General features: G+C 50.3%; 2 long non-coding RNA genes across 2 annotated transcripts; both read right to left on the bottom strand.

Annotated features, from left to right (window-relative positions):
- Positions 1-2619: 2619 nt before the first annotated feature.
- LOC122373075 lies at positions 2620-3750 on the bottom strand. The gene is made up of 2 exons (XR_006254974.1): positions 3560-3750; positions 2620-2928 (listed from the first exon to the last, which is right to left on the bottom strand). It is a non-coding gene; the product is annotated as an uncharacterized LOC122373075 (long non-coding RNA).
- A 641-nt stretch (positions 3751-4391) lies between these two features.
- On the bottom strand, positions 4392-6831 carry LOC122373074. Its single transcript, XR_006254973.1, has 2 exons — positions 6581-6831; positions 4392-4839 (listed from the first exon to the last, which is right to left on the bottom strand). It is a non-coding gene; the product is annotated as an uncharacterized LOC122373074 (long non-coding RNA).
- Positions 6832-24381: the final 17550 nt, after the last annotated feature.

The following is a 24381-nucleotide window of genomic DNA, read 5'->3' as shown; positions in this document are numbered from 1 at the left end:
GGTTGGTACGACCCCCCCCCCCCCTGGCGATTGGCTCTTATGGCACTTAGAAACGCCAAATTTACAGGGTAGGTGGGTACATTTAGTCAATATTTAGGGGGGTTTTGGGGGGTATGAGTGCAAAAATTTTGCTAAAACATGTCAAACGTTTTTCGCTTATAACTTTTTACCTAGTAAAGATAGAGCAAAAATAAAAGCACCAGTGAACTCAGGACGTCCGTGCGCATCGAATGATATACTTTGTCACTAATTTAAGTGAGCTCTGGAATTCAGTTGCCGCTACGCTAGTCCAATTTTCCCCTGACCTTGTACCGGTTTTTGTGACCTGGTGACCTGATCTGAAAAGACTGGGATTTCAAATTTTCAGGAAAGGTGCGAAAAGGTTGCCTCAGAAGGTATGCCAAATTTGTCGGCGCTACGCGCCGCCGTTTTTACGTTATGTGCGAAAAACATTAGGGGGGTTGCATCAACCCCCCTCGCCGGGCGAGGGATATTAGACTTTTACTTTTGTTGACTTTTTGGGATCTCCGCAGTTCCTAGCGACTTTATTTGAAAGCAATAGTTAGGCAGCTGAAAGTGCGGCACTTGTTGCGCGCAAGTCAGCATATACCACCGCGTGCTACCAAACGTTTTAGTAAAAGATTTAAAATCGTTAGATCTGCGCTGACGTCACACATTCAGAGGGGGCATTCAAATGCATTAGCCTCCCTGAATCCAAAGTGCTGCAACTTTGAAATAAGATATTTCCGATTTGAGGCATTTCTCGATGTTGTGAGTGCCAAACCGGTAGGTGCAAGCCAGGGACCCGATTTTGGCGATCTCAACTCAAAACTAATGCTAAGGTGGGATGGTCGCTTTTTAACATGAGGTTTAAAACTGTAATAGCAGTTTTGTAGCTTGAGCTGAAACTAGCACAAATCAGGAGCTTTATATGCCTCAACGCACCCTAGGCAAAGATGGGTATTCCATTTCTCGTTCCGAAAAGAGTGCCTTGTAGAGGAATGTGGTGCCTTGTAGAATGCGACAGGTGGCTGCTTTTTCGGCATTCTTCTACTAGAATGCCGAAAAAGCAGCCACCTGTCGCAAAGGTTAACCTCAGCCAATCAGCATGCAGTTGCTTTTGAATTGCTCAATAAGATTCTTTAACGCGTAATAAGCTTCCGCACTCACCGCAGCACCAATATGAATATTTAGCCTCTACAATAGATGAAATATACCTAGTTTTCCTATAGGTACCTTTGAAAATAGTAAAAAATCCCTTTTGTAAATATAGTTTATTTTCTTTTCCGAGCATTTCTTAATTTTAAGCATAAATCGTTGAACTGTAGTATACCTAAAGCTAATTTAGGGAGAGTGGTAGATTTATTTCCTTGAAGATCTATCGAGGCTGTATCGCGAATGTTTCCCGCGATGTGATGCCGTTGCTTTCTGATGCCGTTGTAATCACGAATAACGAGCCTTCAGCCGATTTGTCTAAAAATGACCAAATCAGCGAAGTTGATCTTCGATGATCCATGTCGATTGTCGCAGACTGAGACTGCGCTCTAATATGCAATTGCACACATTGTATTCCATCGAAAACGTCCATTTCCGTATTGGTGACGTGACGAGAGAATCGGCTATTAACCCTCGCATGTGTAGGGGGGTCGGATGGACCCCCCCCCCCATGGTTTTTCGCAAATAACTCGCGTAAAAAGCGGCCGATCGCGACGAAACTTTCAGTACCCTCGCATTGATCAATTTTACACCTACCCTGAAAATTTCATGACCCTGACCCAAATAACCTTTGACCTGTGACCTCTTTTCCGAGACCATGTTTGGCCGCAATCGCGATTTCGCGTATGTCGGCTCGCACTAGCCGCGTGTTTGCAAGATTTTCGTGGTTTCAAACGTTCAAACATGTGATTTGATGTTACTCCCGTGTGTGTCAAGGTCACCTGAAGGTCAGGTCAGGTCATTGACCTTTGGTGACCTCGGGTGACCTCGGGTGACTTTTTCGAGTTTTACATGTTTCTAGGCTAGTTTTTGGAGCTGAATTCGAATTTAGCAACCATTTGAACATTTACGAAGTAGTTTTGGTGACTTCGTAACATGTTACGAAGCTGTCAGAGGCGGTTGACACGTATGTACTACGAATACCCGTCACGACGCCTATTGGTTGACCTGACCTGACCTGACCCGACCTGGTCTAAATGCTTCAAGACATCATCTGTGATCAAAACTAACACGATATTCGTGATCAGCACCCCGAAAAACCCCTCAGCAGCCACACTTTACGACTTTCTAACAGGTCCCGATTTTCCCGACTTTGGGTCATTGACCTGACCTGGAAGGTCAACCAATGACCTAGGACCTTAAAATTGGGTATCATCGGCTTTCTCTCGTCACGGGCAACACGCTCGTTTTTTCCGCGAAGCTCTAGCTCGATCAGGGGCCAAACGGCAAGAGGGGGTCCAACCGACCCCTTCCCCCTACACATTAGAAGCTGGCAAACGCCGCACACATGCGAGGGTTAAATAAGCTGATAAGTACGACATCAGTGCAATTGGGCGCTTCAAAAATAACAGTGATATCCAAATCATGACTCATATGTCAAAATTTGAAAATATCTTTCGAAGACCAAAACGTGCAAAATTGCCAATAAAGTGCAAAACTTGCATCAAACCGTTCCGCTTCCTCTGGGCCGAGGTGCTCTGTCCCGTGTCCGTGCCGGCGTCGTTTCCAAATTCCATGATAACCGTGCTGACCCGTGACCGGGTCTCTATGATATAACAGCCTTTCAGCCTCTCCAGTAGCAGTTTCTCCAGCGGTAGGTCCAGCGTCCGCGGTACCTCCTCTTGCAGCAGTAGTACTTTGAGGAGCGGGAGTAGCAGTGGCGCCAGCCGCGCGGACACCGGCGGTGGCACCGCCGACGGGCCTCGGCGCCCTCTGCCGAGACAGTGGGGTAGTTGCGAGGTGAGGTTCAATTTATTCGCTGATTTCACCTCGAATGACGCATCCGAGTGGCTATGTGGGTGCAGTGGCTACTGGCTATGTAGGTAAACCTTTTCGTGCCTCGGTTCAAGTAACATGAAAAATATAACTGTTTCTTATTTTTCATCGAGTCTGTGTATTTGAGCCGTTCGGTAGACACTGACCGTATTATAGCGGTATTTTAGGTTCATATTTTATAGGCCTGCTACCATGGCGAAGGCAAGGCCGTGGTGTGAGTAGGGGAGGTGCGACGAGTTGACCCTCCGCTGGGACGGACCACGGGAATGGGATATACCTACTGCCTGGCGACGCAGGCGTAAACAGTTTGGAAAGGCACTCCGCATTCCCTTGCAGAAAACCAAAATGGATTTCAGGAAATGTAAGAAGCATCGATTATGTGAAACGTTTTCCAAAAGGTGGCCTTTCAAGCCAATCTGTCTTACAATGAGCAGGCCCGGGCGCCGTCCATGAAGCTATATCAGCCATCTCAAGGACTTACAAAAACGTCTTACAGACGTCTTACAACCGTCTTACAGACGTCTTACAACCGTCTTACGAAAGCATCCTGGAATAGCAGCGTACTTACCCAGGCACAGGGCACCGAGAAGAGCCAGTATCAGTAGCCAATAGAAAAGCCTCATAGCTGTCACCCTGTATTTGTCGATGTTTCCCCACTGCTCCCTTTGGCGGCAATGAGATACCGACTATTTGGTGTACCACACGGTCCTCGGTACTATATACAGTCACGAAGGCCGCCGAGTCATTGCGCCGCAGTGCATGAGGCATGGTCCGACCTTTTGCGACTATTACGCAGTAGTTTAGGGTCCGCTGACAGGCTGATTGGCACACCCTGCCCTCCTCCCCCCCCCCCCCCTCCTCCCCTTCCCGGGACCCGTGCTGAGGCCACCAGCTTTATGCTACCGTTTAATGATATTTATGCTTAAAACCCGCGCTCCGTAGGAAAGGGGCGAAACGGCCTCCCCTGTCCTTTTCCGTCGATATCTCCTAAACGACTGCAGACATCGTCACTTAACTTTCAACGAAACTTTCAACCCCGTAGGCGTCCTGAAAGACAGATATCGTCACTAAACTTTCAACGAAACTTTCAGGACCCCTATCGTGACGATGTCTGTAGTCGTTTAGGAGATATCGACGGAAAAGGACAGGGGAGGCCGTTTCATGAAGATCGTTAAAACGGTAGCATAAAGCTAATTTAGGAAAATTGATATAGATATTTCCTTGAAGATCTGTCGAGGCAATCGCCAATGTTTCCCGCGATGTGATGCCGTTGCTGTATTCACGAATAACGAGCCATCAGCCGATTTATATAAAAATGTCCAAATCGGCGAATTTGATCTTCGCAGATCCATGTCGCAGACTGAGACTTCGCTCAGGACTACGTGTATGTAAACATTTTATGCCATTGAAAACGTTTATTTCCGTGGTGACGTGACGAGAGAATCAGCAATTAAATAGCCTGATGAATACGACATTACCTAGTCCAATTGGACGCTCCAAAAATAACAGTGATGAGTGAGGTTAAAATAATAATTCACATAATATCAAAATTAAAACTATCTTTCGTATTAGACCAAAAAGTGCAAAATCGCCTATAAAGTCTGGCATCAAACCATTCCTCGTCCTCTGGGTCGATGCAGGGTATAGCGGCATATTAGTCGATGTTTTCTGATCGGTGTTCGTGCCGGTGTCGTTTCCATGGTAGCCGTGCTGGTCGGGTCTAACAGTTTCTCCAGCGGTAGGTCCAGCGTCCGCCTCGTCTCCTTCTGCAGCAGTAGTACTGTGGGAAGCGCGAGTGGCAGTGGCGCCAGCCGCGCGGGCACCGGCGGCACCATCCCTCGGCGCCCTCTGCCGAGACAGTCGAAAAGCTCAGGTCATTTGTCCACTTAGTTCACCCCGAAATGGTGTGAGTTTCAGAAGGCAGGGAATGTGATGACTTTTGACCCTCCCCAGTCCCCTGGGATGGACCACGCGGGATACTGACTCACCAGCCGGCTTAAACGGCTTCAGGAAGCTACTCTGCATTCAAAACCGAAATAAATTTCAGAAAATCTAAGAGACGTTGATTAGGTCAAATGTTTTCCAAAGGACGATCTGTTAACCCGCGCCGTGCTGGTGGCCTGAACTTTCCGCCGAGTGCTGGGGGGGGGGGGGGCGTTTTCACGCCCCCCCGTCTAACTCGGCTCCTGGGCCACGTAGCGACACGCGGTAAGCGGCAATCGAAAGAGCGTCAAAAATAAGGACGAAAACACTTCGGTCATTTTTTGGGTCAGGTCAAAGGTCAGGTCACCAGAGGTCACCAAAGGTAAAATGTTGACTATTTCAACATTTTGGAAACTGCCAACGGCTATCTCGGGAACCGATAGAGCTACAGCGCCGCGGAAAAGCGCATTCGATAGCCCTTTTACAGACCTTTCTGAGTAATGTTCTCAGATTTGACCTCAGGTCAACGGTTTAGCCTCCAGAGGGCAAAAACTCCAAAAATAGCCGTTTTTACGAAAAACGTTTTTTCGTCAATAACTTTTGACTCATAAGCGCCATGACATTACTTTTGCCAGCATCGTGTTCGTCTCGTCGAGACGCGTCGAATGAACTATTTGTTGACCTTGAAAGGTCATTTTGAAAATTTGACCTCAGGTCAAGGTCATGACCTGACCGAAAAGGGTCATGTTGCATATCAGTCGATCCGTATCGTCGAGCTGAACACATCTAACGTGTTTTCACCGCTCTAGCACGTCTCTATCAAAAGTTATAGCCAAAAAACTGCTGGCGACCGTTCATGACCTGAGATGACCTCAGGGGCACACAGAGGGGTCACAGGTGCATTTTTCCTATTCAGTGTGTCATGTTTACCTATGAACCGATGTTTGAGAGCGTTTTGAACGATATTCGTCCAAAAGAGGCCCATTTCAATTTTCTCCCATTGACTTATAATGGAGAGGTCGCAAAATTGACCTGACCTTAGGTCACAGATATCAAAAATCCGAGATATACATTTTATACATACTGTTACTCATATCAATCGCTGAAAGTTTCAAAGTGATCGTTCAGTCGGTGTAGCTATAGCGAGCCTTTGAACTTTTTCTGAGGTAAGGTCACTTGACGTGACCTGGTGACCTGACCTTGAACGGCCTAGGTCTGAAATTTTCACAACATGTGCGGAAATGATGTAGGAACACGTGTACCAAAAACGGCGGCGCTGCGCGCCGCCGTTTTTGAGATATTCGCGAAAAACCTGAGGGGGGGGGGGCGTAAAAACGCCCCCCCCCAGCACGGCGCGGGTTAAGCCAATCTAACAATGAAAAAGCCCGGATTTATTTTTATTGAACAATACATATAGGTACACGGTGCCGCCAGGAACATAGATCAGGGCCATCTCAATGACTGACGTTCAGTAGCGGCGGAACACCTTCAGTTAGCGGGGGGGGGGGGGCACTGCCGACTTTTGGTCCCATCCTTTCCATTAACGCTCATTAGGGCTAATGTTAAAATGCCAAAATCGAAGGGGGCACGGTGCCCCCCGGTGCCTTCCCCGTTCCGCCGCCTATGCTGACGTTATGAAGACGACTTGGAATAGAACCGCACTTACCCAGGCACAGTGCGCCAAGAAGAGTCAGTATCAGCAGCCAATAGAAAAGCTTCATGGCCGTTCCTTTTCCCACTACTTCCCTTTGACGGCAATGAGCTGCCGACTATTTGGTGCACCACACGGTCCTCGGTGCTATATACCTACCAGTCAGTCACAAAAGCCGACGTCACTGCGCTCACTGCGCTGCACGCCACTACACCATGTGAGGCAGGGTCTGACCTTTGGCGACTATCACGCGGTAGGTTAGGCTCAACTGACGCCCGACCCGACAGGTCAATCCGCCTGTCAGGCCTGACATGCCTTTCTCCCCTGCCCGGGGCCCCGCGTGCCCTGGGGCCACCTTTGTTTTTCTCGCTCTGCAGCTCTGAGATACCCACCTACTGACATAGCAGTAGCACATCCTATAGCCCAGTTTCTGAGCGGAGGGATGGAAGCAGGGAAGGAAGGCCATCGCTGATCACAGGCTTGTCTCCCCTCGCTTAGGGCGATGACCTCTAAATTATGGTGTAGGACAGTATGTGCACGCTGTCTCGTTCGTGAGGTGTTCGCTGGCTCGCACAATGCAGCGTCTAATAACATATGTACTCGTATATAGGTACCTAATATTTGTCTCATATGTAGGTACCGTGGAGCGTCTGCGCACCGTCTGTGCTCGACATCATGAACGACCCCCGGTTGGCTGTCTGTCTACTGTCGGTAGCGGAGTAGCGAAGCCGAAGTCCGGGCGCTGGGTAGCAGCCTCTAATCGGTACTGACGTTTACTGTCACCTGGCGGCAGTTTATGGTAACTGCAGCTGTGAACAGGGTGAGACTAAATGCTTACTTCGAAATCTAAGCTGCGTTGCGGCATTGGCGGTTATGTGCGGCGTGTATGCCGCATGATTAGTAAGCGGCGACCACTAAATTAAAAATTCAATAGCTTCGACCTGTTTTCAATGGATAACACTGCATACCAAAAATGTCCATCGCTCTCGTCATAGGATATTTAGATTTAAATAACTAACTTATCTACATCATTGTTTTGAACCAAATTAATACTCAGCCGCGAACGTATAAGGTATAACCCCTTGCCGTTTCGCTCCTGATCAAGCTAGAGCTTCGCGGAAAAAACGAGCGTGTTGCCCGTGACGAGAGAAAGCCGATGATACCCAATTTTAAGGTCCTAGGTTATCGGTTGACCTTCCAGGTCAGGTCAATGACCCAAAAGGCGGGAAAATTGGGACCTGTTAGAACGTCGTAGTGTGGCTGCTATGGGGTTTTTCGGGGTGCTGATCACGAATATCATGCTAGTTTTGATCACAGATGATGTCTTCATTCATTTAGGCCAGGTCGGGTTAGGTCAGGTCAGGTCAACCAGTAGAGGTCCTGCCAGGTATTTGTAGTAGGTGTCAACCGCCTCTGACAGCCTCGTAACATGTTACGAAGGCACCAAAACTACTTTGTACTAACGTTCATGTGGTTGCTTAATTCGAATTCAGCTCGAAAAAACTGACCTAGAAACATGTCAAACTCGAAAAAGTGAACCGAGGTCACCAAAGGTCAATGACCTGACCTGACCTTCAGGTGACCTTGACACCAACCCTAATGCATGGGGGCAACATCATATCACATGTTTGAACGCTTGAAACCACGAAAAGACTGCAAACGCGCTGCTAATGCGAGCCGACATACGCTGAATCGCGGTTCCGGCCAAACATGGTCTCGAAAAGTAGGTCACAGGTCAAAGGTCATTTGGGTCAGGGTCATGAAATTTTCAGGATGGGTGTTGAATTGATCAATGCGAGGGTACTGAAAGTTTCGTCGCGATCAGCCGCTTTTTAAGCGAGTTATTCGCGAAAAACCTTAGGGGGGTTGCATCCACCCCCCCCCCCCCCCTGTGCGGGCGAGGTCATGTTTTGATAGCAAGACTGAAACAGACTTTTTTGGGTAGCCAGGAAATCGCATGCCAGAGCCCATTCAAATTCTTTTATCGGCCTTTATATGCACCAGTCGCATACAGGTACGGGATTTAGCATACGATTTCCAGACAATCGAACGACTGTTTGGAGACAACAAAGGAAGGAATGAGTGAGTTAAGTTGAAAGTATTAATTTGGTTCAAAATGATGATGTAGATAACCTAGTTATTTAAAGCTGAATATCTTATGACGAGAGCGGTTGGCATTTTTGGTATGCAGTGTTATTCATTGAGAACCGGTCGGAGCGTTTGAGTCTTTAATTTAGTGGTCGCCTCTTACTAATAATGCGGCATACACGCCGCACATAACCGCCAATGCCGCAACGTAGCTTAGATTTCGAAGTAAGCATTTAGTCCCACCCCTGTGAACAGACCGCCATAGAGGCGCTAGTGTTTTGAGCTAAAAAAGCAGAGGCCAGTTTTACCAAAAAATACCAGCCGGCCGCCGAAATAAAATATCCAGCCGAAAAAATAGACGCCACACAGCCACGAGTTTCACCAACAAAAAATTCCAGCCGACTTCGGACGGAAATTATTTGTCGCCGGTAGTCAGCTGATATTCTGTTACGATATCAAATTACGATATGTCAAGGAGGTTAATAAATCATTTAAAGCATGTTTTCAATCAAATTGAAGCGTGATTTCTAATGCAAATGCTATATACATTTCGAAATATTATAATCGTAAATTATTACATTATTTTCAAGAGTAATAACAACAAAGTAGAGCATTATAAACTTTCATATCTATATTAACATTCTGGTGCCCAGCAAAAGCCAATCAATACAAAACTACCAAATTGTAAACGTAGGTACGTCATTCATAAAGGTGACGTAAGGAAGCTTGCATTTAAGGCAAATTTAAGATGGATCTTTTTTCCTGTCAGCCTATTATATTAATTTTTACAATACCTTCAACTTGCTATGTACCTTTTTGTCTGTTTTTAGTCGCACCTTGTAGAAAATCATCGTGTAGACCGAGAACGCGATGTGTGGACCTCCACCTATGAGGTGGGGACTAGATGGGACCACTCCAGTGGCAGCGGAACACCTTCAATTAAGGGGGCACTGCCGACTTTTGGTCCCATTCTTTCCATGCAACGCCCATAGGGCTTATATTAAAATGTCAAAATCAAAGGGGGCACGGTGCCCCGGTGCCCCATACCCGTTCCGCCGCCTATGAGTCCCGCTCCCGACAGATCCGGGAGCCGCACCTCTTTCCTAGCTTTCAAAAGAGCGGCAAAGAAGCGGTCAACATTGCTCCCAGAGACGCCACCTGAAGCTGGACGGACGACGGACAGTTCCGCAGCCGAGCGATTGAACTGCGGTGCTACGAGGCGGCTTCGCGTGCTCTGCATTAGCACCTTCTAGCGGGAGTAAGAGGGCTAACGAACTCGCCAAGGCTTATATAAAGCATTGTGCCAAGGCGAGTGTCTTACCTTAGGAAAATACCTACCCAGATTAACTGCTGCACCGCGGTCATTGCAGGGCTGAGGGTGGTCGCTCGCTCCGCTTCGGCGAGGTGGATGTCAGACTGCCCGGCTAGGTGGTTTTAGCCGATATGCAGGCCCCGTTTGCCGGGCCCGGTCGAGAAGAAGGAACGCCACACAGCAAAGAATATTCGCTCCGGGCCCGCTACACTGGTCCAGCTCGTAAGTCGTAACAAATTAACAATACCTGCGCTAGCGTCGTCGACCGTCGTTCGACTGCGCCCAGTACCGCTCAGTGGAGAGTCCTGCCGAACTCCTCCGCGTGTGCCGAGATCATTCGTTGCGCGCGGACACAATCGTCCGACGGAGACCGCTCTGCATTATGATCGGGTGGTCACCACCTTGGTCGCCGGCTTTCACACCCAGCCGAGCCGTCTGACTACGCCCCAAATGATCGTCTAAGCCTTTCGATTGGTTTGTAACTCGGGTCTAATATCGAAATATTTGGGAGTTAGGACATGCTAAATCCGTGTTCATGAACAAATATACATTATGCAACTAAAACGCTTTACTTACTTTAACTTTTCTAGGCTGATGACAAGGCATACACCTATTCATTGCAATATTTCTAAAATGTAAATAAATCATGAGCAATGGGCATAAAAAACAACAGCGATCCACTAGAAGCTATTGTGGAAATCCACTGACATAGGTCGCCTCGTACTGGCGCAGCTCGTAGCTCGTCCAGCAGCGCCAGCGTCTCCCGCACCCGGCCGCCCGCCTTGCCCGCCTGCACCATCAGCCGCTGGAAATGGCTGCGCTGCCGCTCCAACATTAGCTTGACCGCCTGGCTGGCCCGGCAGATGCGCGCCGTCCGACGCACGCAGTGTACGTCTTCAACAGCGCCGGGATGTCGTACGACACGACCGCGTCCACGGCGTCCACGTCAATACCGCGCGCTATAGCCTCGAGCACACCAGCGCGGCCATCTCACCTAGCGCGCGCCGCCGCCGGCACGCCGGCACTACCCCACAGAACTCAGTCACGCGCGCGCCCAGCACAGACAGCGGTAGCTCCAGCTGGTGCGCCACCTCGTTCCAGTTGACCAACACGAGCGAGCGTCGCCAGTCGGGCTGTCGGAGCAAATGGTGCATCACCAGCGGCTTCAGCGGCTGCGGCGCCACCACGTTGAACGACTCGCTCAGCTCGGCCGGCGTGGTGAACCTGCCGACGAACTAACCGGGCAGTGCGACGGCGGCGGCCGCCGTGCCGGCCGCCAGCAGTCGCGGCTGGAACAGCGACATTCGCTCCAGCTTCTCCGGCCTCCGGGTTCTGTGACAGGGTGGCCAAGAACGGCAGCTTCTGCAGCGGCAGGTGAGGCGCGCAGACGGCGGCGGCCGTCAGCCGGCCGGCGATGCAGGGCGGCGGGCCGTGGCCGCCGCCACCCGCTCCACCGCTTTCAGCCAGCCCGTCTCGGCCATCTCGATCACCCGGTCGGCTTCGTCGATCACCAGGTAGCGCAGGTGCGCTAGCGAGAAGCCCTCGGAGCTGGTTATGTGATCCATCAGCCAGCCGGGAGTGCTCACCACGATCAGCCAGGGAGACCGGGCCGCGCGGCCCACCGCCACCAGTTGGCGCCCCCTCGTGCCACTGTGTCTCCACCAAGCAGCCGGACGCAGAGCGGCGTGTCGGCGTCGTACTGGCGGAACACGGCGGGCACCTGAGCGGGCAGCGCCTGTGTGGGTAGCACACTAGCACAGCTAGCGCGCGCACCCGGCGGCCGGCGCCGCGCCTGCACTACCGGCAGCACAAACGCCAGCGTCGTACCGCGGCCGGCCGGCGCCGAGACGCAGAGGTCGGCCGGTGGCAGCGGCGACTCTGAGGCCGCCAGCAGCTCGGGCAGCACGGTCACCTGCACCAGGAACACCTGTTCGATGCCCTCGGCGGCCAGCCGGGCGCGCAGCTCGGGGCAGAGCGCCGGCAGATTGGCCGGCGCCGGCCGCCGGTCGCCAATCGGCTGCGGGTGCGCCAGTCAGTCGGGCAGCGCACGCGGTGCACGGCCTGTCGGCTCGAGCGCTCCACCTCGTCCAGCACGGTGAAATCGTCAGCGGCGGCGTCTCCGTCCGACTCGGAGGTGTCCTCACTGTCGTTGTTGGCGACGGCGGCTGCCGCTGTGCGCTCAGTCGGCCATCACAGCAACACTCGCCGATTATTAGCGTCATCGAAACCGTCGGACGACGGTCGATTCACCACCGTTTTTGCAGCAGAGACTGGAAAAACCTCAGCAATAAACAAGGAAAAACCTCACAACATGCCACAGCCTGCAATTGTGCATATTGTCATTATATTTCTCACATGACAGAAAATATTTGTTGCTTTATTCTAGGAACTGGCATGAAAAACATAAGCTAAATCAAGCTTAGTGAATTATTATTGTATTTCAACATGAGACTGGGAAAAAATCCTTGTCACTGTCAACATGACCAGTGTAACGGACGGGCTGCATGAACATTTCGGCGCATGATCTGAAAACTCTGTGAGTAGAAAGTTCAGCGCTGAGGTGAACAAAGAACATTTTGGCCGCAATTTGCCTGGTGCCTCCACAATTTTCCAAAACTAACTCACAATACTTACAGCCAGTTTTAACATGATCCCTGCATGACTCAAGCATGCAAGATACACATGCATTCAATATCAGTACAGTGCACACACAACAGTTATGGATTCATTTACATTTTACAACATTACTATTATTTTCTTTCCCTTCAATATTGGCAGCATGACTTGCTGAGTTCAGTGGCACAATCTTATGACAGCAAGTTTGTTCGGGTTCGCAACCATACAAACTTTGCACGTTTTGCTTCAAAAACAAGCCACAAAACATTCAATTTCTTTTTAAAAAATTATTGTCATTTATGTTGAAAATCTTGCCAATTCGGTCTTAGCAATGTCAATGCACCTTCCCTATTCCGCACAGGTCAAGCAAGTTCCACCCAAAAGTAGTAGTGGCATCAGTAGCTGGCGCCTTGCCATGTCAAATGTAGCTGAATATGTGAAAACAGTGACATATTTATTTAAAATCTTGAGTCCAATGAGCCTACCCTCTCTGCCTCTCCTTCCAGCATTTCTTCAAGCACCTTCAATTTTCGAAAATGACCTTCCATCATTATTTTCCACTTCCGTCCGAGCAATGAACTTGTAAGCTGACCACTAGTTAATGCTCTATCATCTTGCTGTTGGGTGCGTGTAGCAAAAAGATAATATTAAACGAAAAAACTAACACCACAACACCAAACACCAGTCTTGTTGGTTCCTTTTGGTCCTGCCTGGTGACAAAGGCTCTTTCTTTACGCAATATCATCAGTATTCCTCTTCTAATCTTGAAGCCCAGATGCTTTACAAATTGGCCATGAATGATACTAAATTATTATATCAACTGGGAAGCGCAAATCACGATAATTAGTAACAAATGAGGCCAATTGTTCCAACACGACATAACAAAAAAATAGACGGGGTCCCCCGTCTATTTTTTGGGCTGTTTTTCTACAAATAATGGCGCAAAATAACACTCCATTAATGCCGCATTTGCCGTTGGTGAAACTCATTGGCTATTTTTCTGGCTGATATTTTTTCACGCCGGCGGATATTTTTTCGCCTGGTTGGTGAAACTCGTCGGCTGGTTTTCGACAGAAAAATTGCGCCGGGCTGCTATTTTTCTGTTGGTAAAACTGGCCTCTGGTCTGATTATTCCACTTGTGACTTGTGCCTCCTCCTCAGGTAGTAGGTACATTTGTACCGCAGAGGCTCCGTGCGTATTTTGCGTTCACTGAGGTAGGGTAGTCAGTTCATTTTCTAGTTCGCCATCCGCTACTTCTCATTTTGGGGAATAGGTTCTGCTGCCCGCTTCCCCGCGACCGAATAGGTACCTAGTCCGCAAGAGGTGGTGGAGTAGCGCACCATCGCCCTCCACGCTCACCTCTGTATATTGCAAACAGGGGGGCGACACGGCTATTCGCGCAATGTATTCAGTTATGGGCCGCGCGGGGCCTCGCGATGACGCGGCTGGAGGCAACAGCTCAGCGCGCTAGGATACTTCTGGCGGGGCCGGGCGCTGAAAGGTGTGCAATGAATCAGGGGCGGCGGATTCCGGGGGGCAGGGTGGGCAGCTGCCCACCCTGAAAAATCTCAGGGTGGGCAAAACTATCTTTTTGCCCACCCTGTTCTGGGTGGAGGCCCTTTGCTCGGAATAGAGGGCCGCAGGCCCTCTATTCCGTTTTTTTTAGGACCAGCCATGCTTGAAAGAGGCTAATGGCTTCCGTGCAAAAAATGGCACTTTTATGCAAAAGAAGGTTTCCTGAGTGTCACTCTACAATGTTAAGATGAGGCTCTGCTGTGCCAGAAGACCCTCCCAGTCCCTGCAAAGAGAGGCCCTCCCAGAAACGGAGGAGGAACTATGTGTACGCAGGAGGCCCCTGTGCAAATGGGAGGCCATCCGTGTATGTACAGAGGAGGCCCTTCCGAGCACAGAGGAGGCCCCCTGAACGGATGAGGAACTAAACGTACGCAGGAGGCCCCGTGCACATGGGAGGCCCTCCATGCACATAGAAAATGCGTAGTATACAGAGGAGGCCCTTCCGAGTACAGAGGAGGCCCCCTGAACGGAGGAGAAACAAAACGTAGGTACGCAGGAGGCCCCCTTGCACAGGGAGGCCCTCCATCTAAAGCGGAGGAGTGTCGGATACAAAGGAGGCCCCCTTGCACATGGGAGGCCCTCCATGTACAGAGCAGGCGCGTAGTATACAGAGGAGGCCCTTACGAGTACAGAGGAGTCCCCCTGAACGGATGAGGAACTAAACGTACGCAGGAGGCCCCCGTGCACATGGGAGGCCCTCTATCTAAAGCGGAAGTGTGTCGGATACAGAAGAGGTTTACGTCCACATGGGAGGCCCTCCATGCACAGAGAAGGCTTCAAGGCGCGTAGTATATAGAGGAGGCCCTTCCGAGTATAGAGAAGGCCCCTGAACGGAGGAGAAACGAAACATACGCAGGAGGCCCCCGTGCACATGGGAGACCCTCCATGCACATAGAAAACGCGTAGTATATGTAGCGAGGGGATTTAGAGAAAAGAAGAAAGAAGGAATAAAAAAAGCTGCATCTTCTTTGCGGTTCATCAAATACTGCGGTCCACTGTTGTTCGGCTGTTGTAGCAGAGAGAAAGAACAATTTGCTGCTGTAATGACTCGATAGTAGAGCTGGTGATACACGGGAACTTGAGAGTCTTGGAAAAGATCCCGAGAGAGATCTACAGAGAGATCCAGATGGTGATGAGATCCACCTGAGAAGAGATGTAGGTATCCCGAGATAGATGTCCCTTCTGGGAGAGATGACGTCCACCTGAGGGAGATGTAGATACAGATCCACCTTGCGTACAAATACATCTGATGGAAGATGCTTTTTAATTTAGAGGCTTGATGATTCTGTTCATTGTATAGACCATGATGAACGAGATGCTTCTTCACTGCTCGGATTAGGGATAGAGGGATCCGATCAGCTGGGTTTGCGGCACAGATGGGCAGGTGAAGGACAGGGCATTCGAAGTCCCGATGACCACTGCCAAACTTATGGGTGGTAATTACATTGATTAATTGAATGTGATCATTTGTCCAGTCACCCATTCCTATATCACTGGCCTCCCCATTACGAAAATTGCCCACTTAGTTCGTATTAGCGTTGCTATAGTTTAGTTGCCCTCGAGGGTCATTAGTTTGACTGTCCTAACTGAGCTTCGCTAAACTCCCATCGGCCTTATCCTAAGATTCATACTTTACCATTCTCACTCTCATCCTCTCTCTGCATTCGTTCGTCATATATTCACCCAAATTTATTTAGCGCCCCTCGAATTCCCTCCGATGGTGTTAGGTGCCTGACTAATAGCGATCTCCCCGGCGAGATAAATGTCTCTTTCCGAAATCCATATGCATGCTCCGCTAACCGGCGACAAAGATACTTATCGCAGGGCCGTCCAGAATAATAATGCACAAATATCCACCCTGCCATTTTATGGGATTCACTACACGTCCGATAGACTTATGGTACACACATACGCGATTTACATCCGACTTATCTCTCTATCTGGGAGAGATTACCTATGCCCTCTTCCGGTCCGCGTGTAACACCTCCGTTCACGACCCAGGGACCACCGTTCATATCCTGGAACTCTCCTCAGGAACTCTCCTTAAACCCTGGGATTTACTTTCAAGGCCTTACGTGTCCTGGAGTACATCGTTACCTCCCCTGAGGCCGTCCAGTACCGATTAAGGTACCCTTACAAAATAAGTATGAGGACTTATTCGGGACACTACAGCTTGCCTTATCCGCCCTTTGGGTGACTCACCCCTGACCTTCGGCTTCTTACCTTTGGCATAGCTCCAACTTACTCTCCGACTGCACTGTACCAGTCTTCCCCTTCCCTCTGCCATAGAAACCTCTCACTGCCTCGTTACCCAGTATTACCTAAACGGGAAATCTAACAGTAGCCGGTACCACTGGCGGAAAACGTGCATATGCCCTGCGTACGTGACGGTGTGTCCCTCTTATTATTCCGGTCTGGACGTGTGTTTATGAGAAGTGCATCTGTGTCTCATACGGTCATGCTGGTAAACGTTACGCCATAGGAGACGGGCAAACAAGCCGTCTGTGCCTCACAATGCCCGGTGCCAATATTGGTGGAGTAGTTATTGGCGCTAACTCGCAAGAACGCGCAGGGCCTCCTCTAAGGATTTTTCACTGGGTGGGCAAAATTTTCGCTACTCCCCTGGCCAAGGGTGGATCCAGCCACTGTTTTGGGGTTCAACCAATTTCATAACCTGTTACCGGGGGGGGGGGCGGGGGTGAGGCGAAATAAGCAGTGCCGTTATTGGAAATAAGATGATAGTTTGCAAAGTTAACGTTTGTCGTATGTTTTATGGTTAGCAATGCTCGAGCGATTCATTCCAGAGTTACATGTACAGCCCTCTGCAAACTGCGTGGTAGGTGGTATTCTTATTCGGTATTCTTGCTATTTTGACAATGCACCAGTTTTTGTGACCTTGTGACCTGACCTCGGGTCACTGGAACCTAAAACTCCAAGGCCAAGTGACAAACAGATGCTCCAAGTCGTGTCTTAAATTTGGTAGCGCTACGTGCTATAGAACTCACGCTATCAACGAAAAACTCTGGCATTCGGTTGCCGCTAAACTGTTAGTCCAATTTTCCCCTGACCTTGTACCGGGTTTGTGACCTGGTGACCTGACCTGAAAAGACTAGAGACCTGAAATTTTCAGGACAAGTGCCAAAAGGTTGCCCCAGAGGGTATGCGAAATTTGAGCGCCGCCGTTTTTACGTTATTTGTGAAAAACCTTAGGGGGGTGCATCAACCCCCCTCATCGGGCGAGGGCTAACTAACATAATACATTGTAGTAAAGGCTACCCGAACCGGTAATGATTCTTGCTTATTTGTTCAGCTCAGCCGTATTTAGAGATTTAGCTGGCTTTGTCCATGAATAACAATATCGGCAGGGGCGTAGCCAAGGGGGAGGGGCCACGGGGGCAATGGCCCCCTCCCTTGAGCGCAAAACGCGCCATGGGAGAGCCCCTCAGGCCCCGGGATATTTTTTTTCAAACACTGGATAAAACGTCTTTTACTCGGAAGAAAATTGATATCGAAGTTTCATTTCTCTGGCCTTCTGATGACCCAATGGGCCCCTGCACTCATCCGATGACCCCCGGTTTTCTGGGGCCCCTGGTCGCCTAGGGGGCCTCGGTCGCTTGAGGGCTAGTCGCCTGGGGGCCCCTGGTCGCCTGGGGGCCTGGTCGCCTGGCCCCTGCCCCCTGGTCGCCTGGAAGAACGTTTGTCACCTGCAGTGGCATAGCCAAGGAGGGGGCCGAAGGGACCATGCCCCCCTGGAAGCCAGGGGTCCTTATTCTATAGGGGCCCCTGGCTGACACAGTGGGCCCTTGGCGACGCAAAGGCCCCTGCGGCAGATCCTTTGACACAGCTGAGTAGTTATACTTTGGCCAAGAGAGCCCCAATTTTAGAGCCTTGGGGCCCTATTGAAACCAGGGGGCCAGTTGGATGGGATGGGTCCAACTTGGGTCCAACGGTGTGTAAACAGAATCAATGCGTTCCGACTGTTGGTCTGACCCTATATCGGTTTGAGGGAGCTCGGATCGGATCCACTGTCGATTTGAGGGGGCCCTATCGGTTTGAGGAAGCCCTCAAATGCCCTGAACGGGTCCTTAGTTTGTCTAAGAGAGCCCTCCGTCGGCATGACTGGGCCTCTGCAAGTGCAAGGAGGGCTTTTGTCGGTCTTAGTGGCCCTTAGGCGGCTTATATGACCCTCAGACGGCTTACGAGGCTCTCATGCGCTGTAGGGGCCTCTGACGGTCTGAAGAACCCTCATCCGACCTACGGGCCCTCAGACCGCCCTCAAAACCGACTGGCGACTCTATGAAGCTATTCGTGGGCCTATCTAACAGGGCCCATGGACTGCTTACCCCCTAAGTTCTAATATTTTTGTTAATAAATATTTTTTTCCTATTTATTTGGGCCCCCTCCAAAAATATTGGATGCAACCAGATGGCTTTTTGGATTTTGAGGGGGTTATCTTGGGCCCCTGTGCGTTTGGCCCCCTCCTTGAGGAAATCCTGGCTACGCCCCTGAATATCGGGCAACCAGAAAACTTTTTTTGACCTTCAAACAGCATCCAGTTTGCTTAAGACCAGAAAGGTAGTACCGGACGTCCGGCCGGACCAGAATTTTTGCATTTGCTTCTGGGTGGGCAAATCGACGCCACTGGGTGGGCAATTGTGGTGACTGGGTGGGCATTTGCCCACCCAGTGGGTATGTTAGAGGAGGCCCTGAGAACGCGAAGAACAAAAACGCATTATTTAAATCCAAACCAAATCGTAATATCAAGTCCTTAGTGCTGCTGCACGCGTGAACCTAATCATCAGTTCTCGTATACAATCCTAGCAGACCTTGAACCGCTCTTGATTTGATCAGATGATCTGGAACCAAATAAAACGCACCAGTCTGTCGTCTGGTTGTGATCCACCGTATCATAGTAAATTACTGAATCATGAATGCTCAAACGGATATGACTCTTTGAAACTCATTCGATAGCTTCTGATGGACTACTAGTTACCTATACAAATTATCTTTATAGAGTGCCAGAATATTGTCATAGGGGTCCCTAGCCCTTCATAGAAAATCAAATTTTAATCATCCTATCAGCAGTAAACAATGCACATCAAACGAACTGCAGTCCTAGATATTACATAGCATGTCGTATTTAGAACTATGCATTAACTGTTTACGTTCTTATCCCGTGGCAACTTTCCACAACTAACCATGTTCCTATATGCTGACCTTCGCCTACCGCACGCGCCCCAATTACGGCCAACCCACTGCCCCTACTGTGGCCGCTGCTCCACTCCCGACGCTGCTCTCATGTGCCATCTAGCGGCGCACGGTTCCGCGTCGCGACCGACGCGTGTCTGACTGGCCGGGCAGTGGATCGTCGTCGCCGGCCCCGACAGCCAAGGTCGCGCGGCTGGGCGGTGCGGCGCGTCAACACTCGCGGTACAGTGCTCGTGTGTGTTGTCTCTTCTGGCCGGGTAGATTCACCGGACGTGTTAGTGAGTGTGATTTGTGAATCTGGTAAAATATCGCTGCAATATTTTCCTGTTCGACATTTCATCAGCTCCGTTCAACGTAAGTGGTTAAAACTAAATTCCTGTCCCATTTAATCGTTTCCCAACAAAGATGGTCTTTTCTAGTATTTATTCTACAGAAGCACAGCGATCGGTACCTATATTAGTCGCATATTAGTTCTAACCACAAACAATTCTACATCTACCTATTACTCGACATTTCGCAATTTCACTGACGCAAAGTACAAGGACCATCTCAAGTCGCAAAGTGTCAGACCGTCGACCTCAAACCACTACTCTCAACTCTGCACCTAAGTAACAGAAGAAATTCCGCCGTAAGCTCAAGCATTCGTATCTGTCGAAAAATCATAACTCATAGCCATATTCATAGATCGATTGCATGAATCAGTCGCCACCTTAAACATTTCATCCCTTTCCAAACGTATTTACCTGTTCTATAATTGACTTCGACTTCGCAATTAATTCCTATAGCAATATTACCAATGATTTCGCAATGCAACTTTTAGTGAGTACAGCATGAATCTACACCCTTAATTTCACAAACGAATTCCAATCTCAAATCTTAATCGCACCTGACTACCGCCGATAATAAATCAACGAACCAGCTTGGCCAAACACAAAGACATATTCATTATCCAATGCTGACATGCATCATGTCATCAATCTCAACGTTCGTGACAATGAGCTGCTTATTCAAATTTTAGCATCTCGCTCCCGGCCTAATCGTGAACTCCAACTGACAATAACGTACCTATTTACTGGCGGCTCTGACATGACCTCACAATTCAGATCCTAATATGCAACTAGGGTGTCTGGACCAATAAGTTCAAAGTAATTTAAGTTTTCCAATTCTAATTGAGAGTGCATTTTTTCGCAACCGAAAATGTTTGGCAGTCGTCACGGCACGGCAGGCTGGGCAAGGGGGGGGGGCAAGGATTGGGATTGAGCAGACTTTTCAGCAGCACTCACATTCTGGAGTTCCTCTGCGCTCGAACTGAAGAGACTTCTCGAGGGTGACCCCGGACTGACGGCGGCTCCCAGATGGCGTCTCCGGCTCCGGCTGCAGACTGTGACTCTCGGCTGCTCGACTGTGTCTGCCGGCTGCCCGACTGTGTCTCCCTTCTGGTTGGGTGGTGCACCCTTTTATAGCTTGGGGGGGAGGGGGTGACTGCCACGCCCTTGCGCCGTCATCTTCCTCTGCCTTCCTCTTGTGGGTGGGCCCGTAAGATGGCGCCCTCTGTCCTGTTTAGTCACCTTGCTCCTCTGTGTCTGCAATTTTTGGCCGTCGAATCGTCTTCCTGTTGAGTGCTTTATCATCTTAGTAGTCGCTGGCATAAACCAATCCCCGAAAGGTTGGTGGTTTTCGAGTTTTAATTTTGATTCTTCAATTTCATTTTATTCAAACTTTTGTTTCCTTCCGTTTCGTCTGCCGGCAACGCCCCTTGTGACGTCACTCTTGCTCCGCCCACTGACGTCATCTTGGTTGGGAGGGTCGGTAGAACAGCGCCTTCTGTCCGCGGTGGGGACGTCCTGAACTACGTTTGTTTCGGACAACAGCGCTTTCTGTCCGCAGTGGAGACGTCCTGAACTACGTTTGTTCCGGACAACTGTTTGCTAAGTTTAGCAGATTCCGTTGCAGTGAGACGCACTGTTGTGCTACCATGGCTACGTGAGACCCAATGTGCTACGTGCCTTAAGCCTGCGCGTTGCCTCACAGTGCGCTGACGTCTGCTGTAGCTTCAGCTGCTTTGTAATGTCTGCCAATGACTCATCCTGATGTGCCTGCCTTCAGAGGTGCTTGTCTTAATTGGAGTTTAATGGCGGCCCATTCTGTGCGGACAGTGACAAATGATTGGGGAGGGTGGACCTGGGGACGGGTGGGAGGAGGGAGGGAATAATGACAAGGGAGGGAAGCGTGCGGCAGCGCTCTGCTCAGCTGCGCGTCACCGGGCCGACCGTGCCGAAAAGATACTACGTTAGATGGTCAAGATGTAGCGTGCTACATCTTCAGTCCAAACAACCCTAGTTGCGTCCTCGCAACTCCTACAAAAAAGTCACCTCCCTTACTCATCTAAATCTACACAATCATGTTAAGTTCCGCAACGCCTACAAAATGACATCGTATACCTAGTACAGTACACACACGCACCTGTTGTTCCTCGTCCCCACCTCAGTTTGTCGTTCACCAGATCCAGGTCACGGGCACCAACCACTTTGGTTAGCCCGATGTCGTCGGTCGCCGTCCGGTAAGCGGCTTCTCAGGAGGGTGAAAACCTCTATAGCAGCCCAGGTGGGCGGCCTCCACAGCAGTTCGGGTGGCAGCCTTCACGGCAGCCCGGGTGGCAGCCTGCCATGGCAGCCTGGGTGGGAAGATTCCACAGCAGCCCGGACGGCGGGCTCCATGGCAGCCCGGGTGGGCAGCTTGCACGGCGGCCCGTGTGGGCAGCCTACGTGGCAGCCCAGGTGGATGACCTCCGTGGCAGTCCTGGTAGGCGACCTCCATGGCAGGCCCTGCCGCGACCTCCGTGGCCGCCCGGGTGGCAGGCTCCGCGGCAGCTCAGCTGGGCGACCTCCATGGCAGCCCAGGTAGGTGACCTTCGTGGCAGACCCGGTGACAGCCTCCGTGGTAGCTCAGGTAGGCGACTTCCGCGGCAGCTCAGGTGAGTGACCCCCGAGGCAGCACGCGATGGCAATGCATCCCCCGTGGCAGCACAGGTGACCTCCGTGGCAGCTCAGGTATGCGACTTCCGCGGCAGCTCAAGTGGGTGGCCTCCATGGCAGCCCGGGTAGATGACCTTCGTGGCAGACCCGGTGACAACTCCGTGGTAGATCAGGTGAGTGACTTCCGCGGCAGATCAGGTGAGTGACCCCCCGAGGCGGCACGCGAGACCAATGCTTCCTCCGTGGCAGCTCAGGTAGGCGACTTCCACGGCCGATCAGGTGAGTGACCCCCCGAGGCAGGACGCGGGACCAATGCTTCCTCCGTGGCAGCTCAGGTAGGCGACTTCCGCGGCCGCTCAGGTGAGTGACCTCCGAGGCAGCCCGCGAGGGCAATGCATCCTCCGTGGCAGCACAGGTGACCTCCGTGGCAGCCCAGGTAGCGACCTTTCGGCGGACCAGGTGACAGCCGTTGCAGCAGCTCAGGTGGGTGATCTCTGCAGCAGCCCATCTCAATGGATCGTTTGGCAGTTGGTCTTGCAGCATCCTGGCACCCTCTCCTCGTTCACCAACATGATAATCGCCTCGGCTGTGTTGTGAAGACGACCGTGTTTGTTTTTGATTCAGTACAACACGAGCATTCCGCCTGTTCTTCTTCCTCTTCTGCTTTTGATATTGCTGTCCTCTTATCATCAATACTCTAGAAAGTTCGAGCTCTCCTTTGCACTACAGCAGCTGACCTTGACTTGGACTTGTTGTACAGCAGAACGTAGAAGAATTGATATGCTGATGCGGGCAATTGTCAAGTTTCATTTTCGGCCTGACTTCTGTATTAGTCTGATCCTTCGTTCATGAGACAGCTTCATTTCCTTATCTTATCTTCAACAACTTCTTCTATATCCTTTTCAGTATTCGTAAGACCGCTTCCTCTCATTAGTTCCTTCACGTCAACCCCTGCAGCACGTTCATTTCCACTGCTGTCAGTATTTCGAACACCTGCCCAATTCTTCAACTTTCCTGTCATCAGCCACCATCATAAGCTTCATCATCTTCACACAGCTTTCTTTAGCTCATCCTCTTTCTTCACGTCGACCCCTGCAGCACGCTCATTTCCACTGCTGCCAGTATTTCGAACACCTGCTCTTTTCTTCAACTTCTTCCTCTTCTCCATACGGTTGACTTTCAATTCATCAACTTCGGGTTCGGCGGCTTGTGCCAGTCTACCAGCTTCACAATTTGAGAATTATCAAAGCCCCACGTTGGGCGCCATTTGTAGCGAGGGGATTTAGAGAAAAGAAGAAAGAAGGAATAAAAAAGCTGCATCTTCTTTGCGGTTCATCAAATACTGCGGTCCACTGTTGTTCGGCTGTTGTAGCAGAGAGAAAGAACAATTTGCTGCTGTAATGACTCGATAGTAGAGCTGGTGATACACGGGAACTTGAGAGTCTTGGAAAAGATCCCGAGAGAGATCTACAGAGAGATCCAGATAGTGATGAGATCCACCTGAGATTTTTTGATTTTTTTTCAATTTTTTTTTTCAAATTTTTTGATGAGATCCACCTGCAATTTTTGGCCGTCGAATCGTCTTCCTGTTGAGTGCTTTATCATCTTAGTAGTCGCTGGCATAAACCAATCCCCGAAAGGTTGGTGATTTTCGAGTTTTAATTTTGATTCTTCAATTTCATTTTATTCAAACTTTTGTTTCCTTCCGTTTCGTCTGCCGGCAACGCCCCTTGTGACGTCACTCTTGCTCCGCCCACTGACGTCATCTTGGTTGGGAGGGTCAGTAGAACAGCGCCTTCTGTCCGCGGTGGGGACGTCCTGAACTACGTTTGTTTCGGACAACAGCGCTTTCTGTCCGCAGTGGAGACGTCCTGAACTACGTTTGTTCCGGACAACTGTTTGCTAAGTTTAGCAGATTCCGTTGCAGTGAGACGCACTGTTGTGCTACCATGGCTACGTGAGACCCAATGTGCTACGTGCCTTAAGCCTGCGCGTTGCCTCACAGTGCGCTGACGTCTGCTGTAGCTTCAGCTGCTTTGTA

The sequence above is a fragment of the Amphibalanus amphitrite genome, unplaced genomic scaffold (genome assembly GCF_019059575.1).
Source record: "Amphibalanus amphitrite isolate SeventyFive unplaced genomic scaffold, NRLGWU_Aamphi_draft 001440F_arrow, whole genome shotgun sequence".
Classification (NCBI taxonomy): domain Eukaryota; kingdom Metazoa; phylum Arthropoda; class Thecostraca; order Balanomorpha; family Balanidae; genus Amphibalanus; species Amphibalanus amphitrite.
The sequence above is the reverse complement of the archived record's forward strand: the minus strand, read 5'-3'. Positions and strand labels throughout refer to the sequence as shown.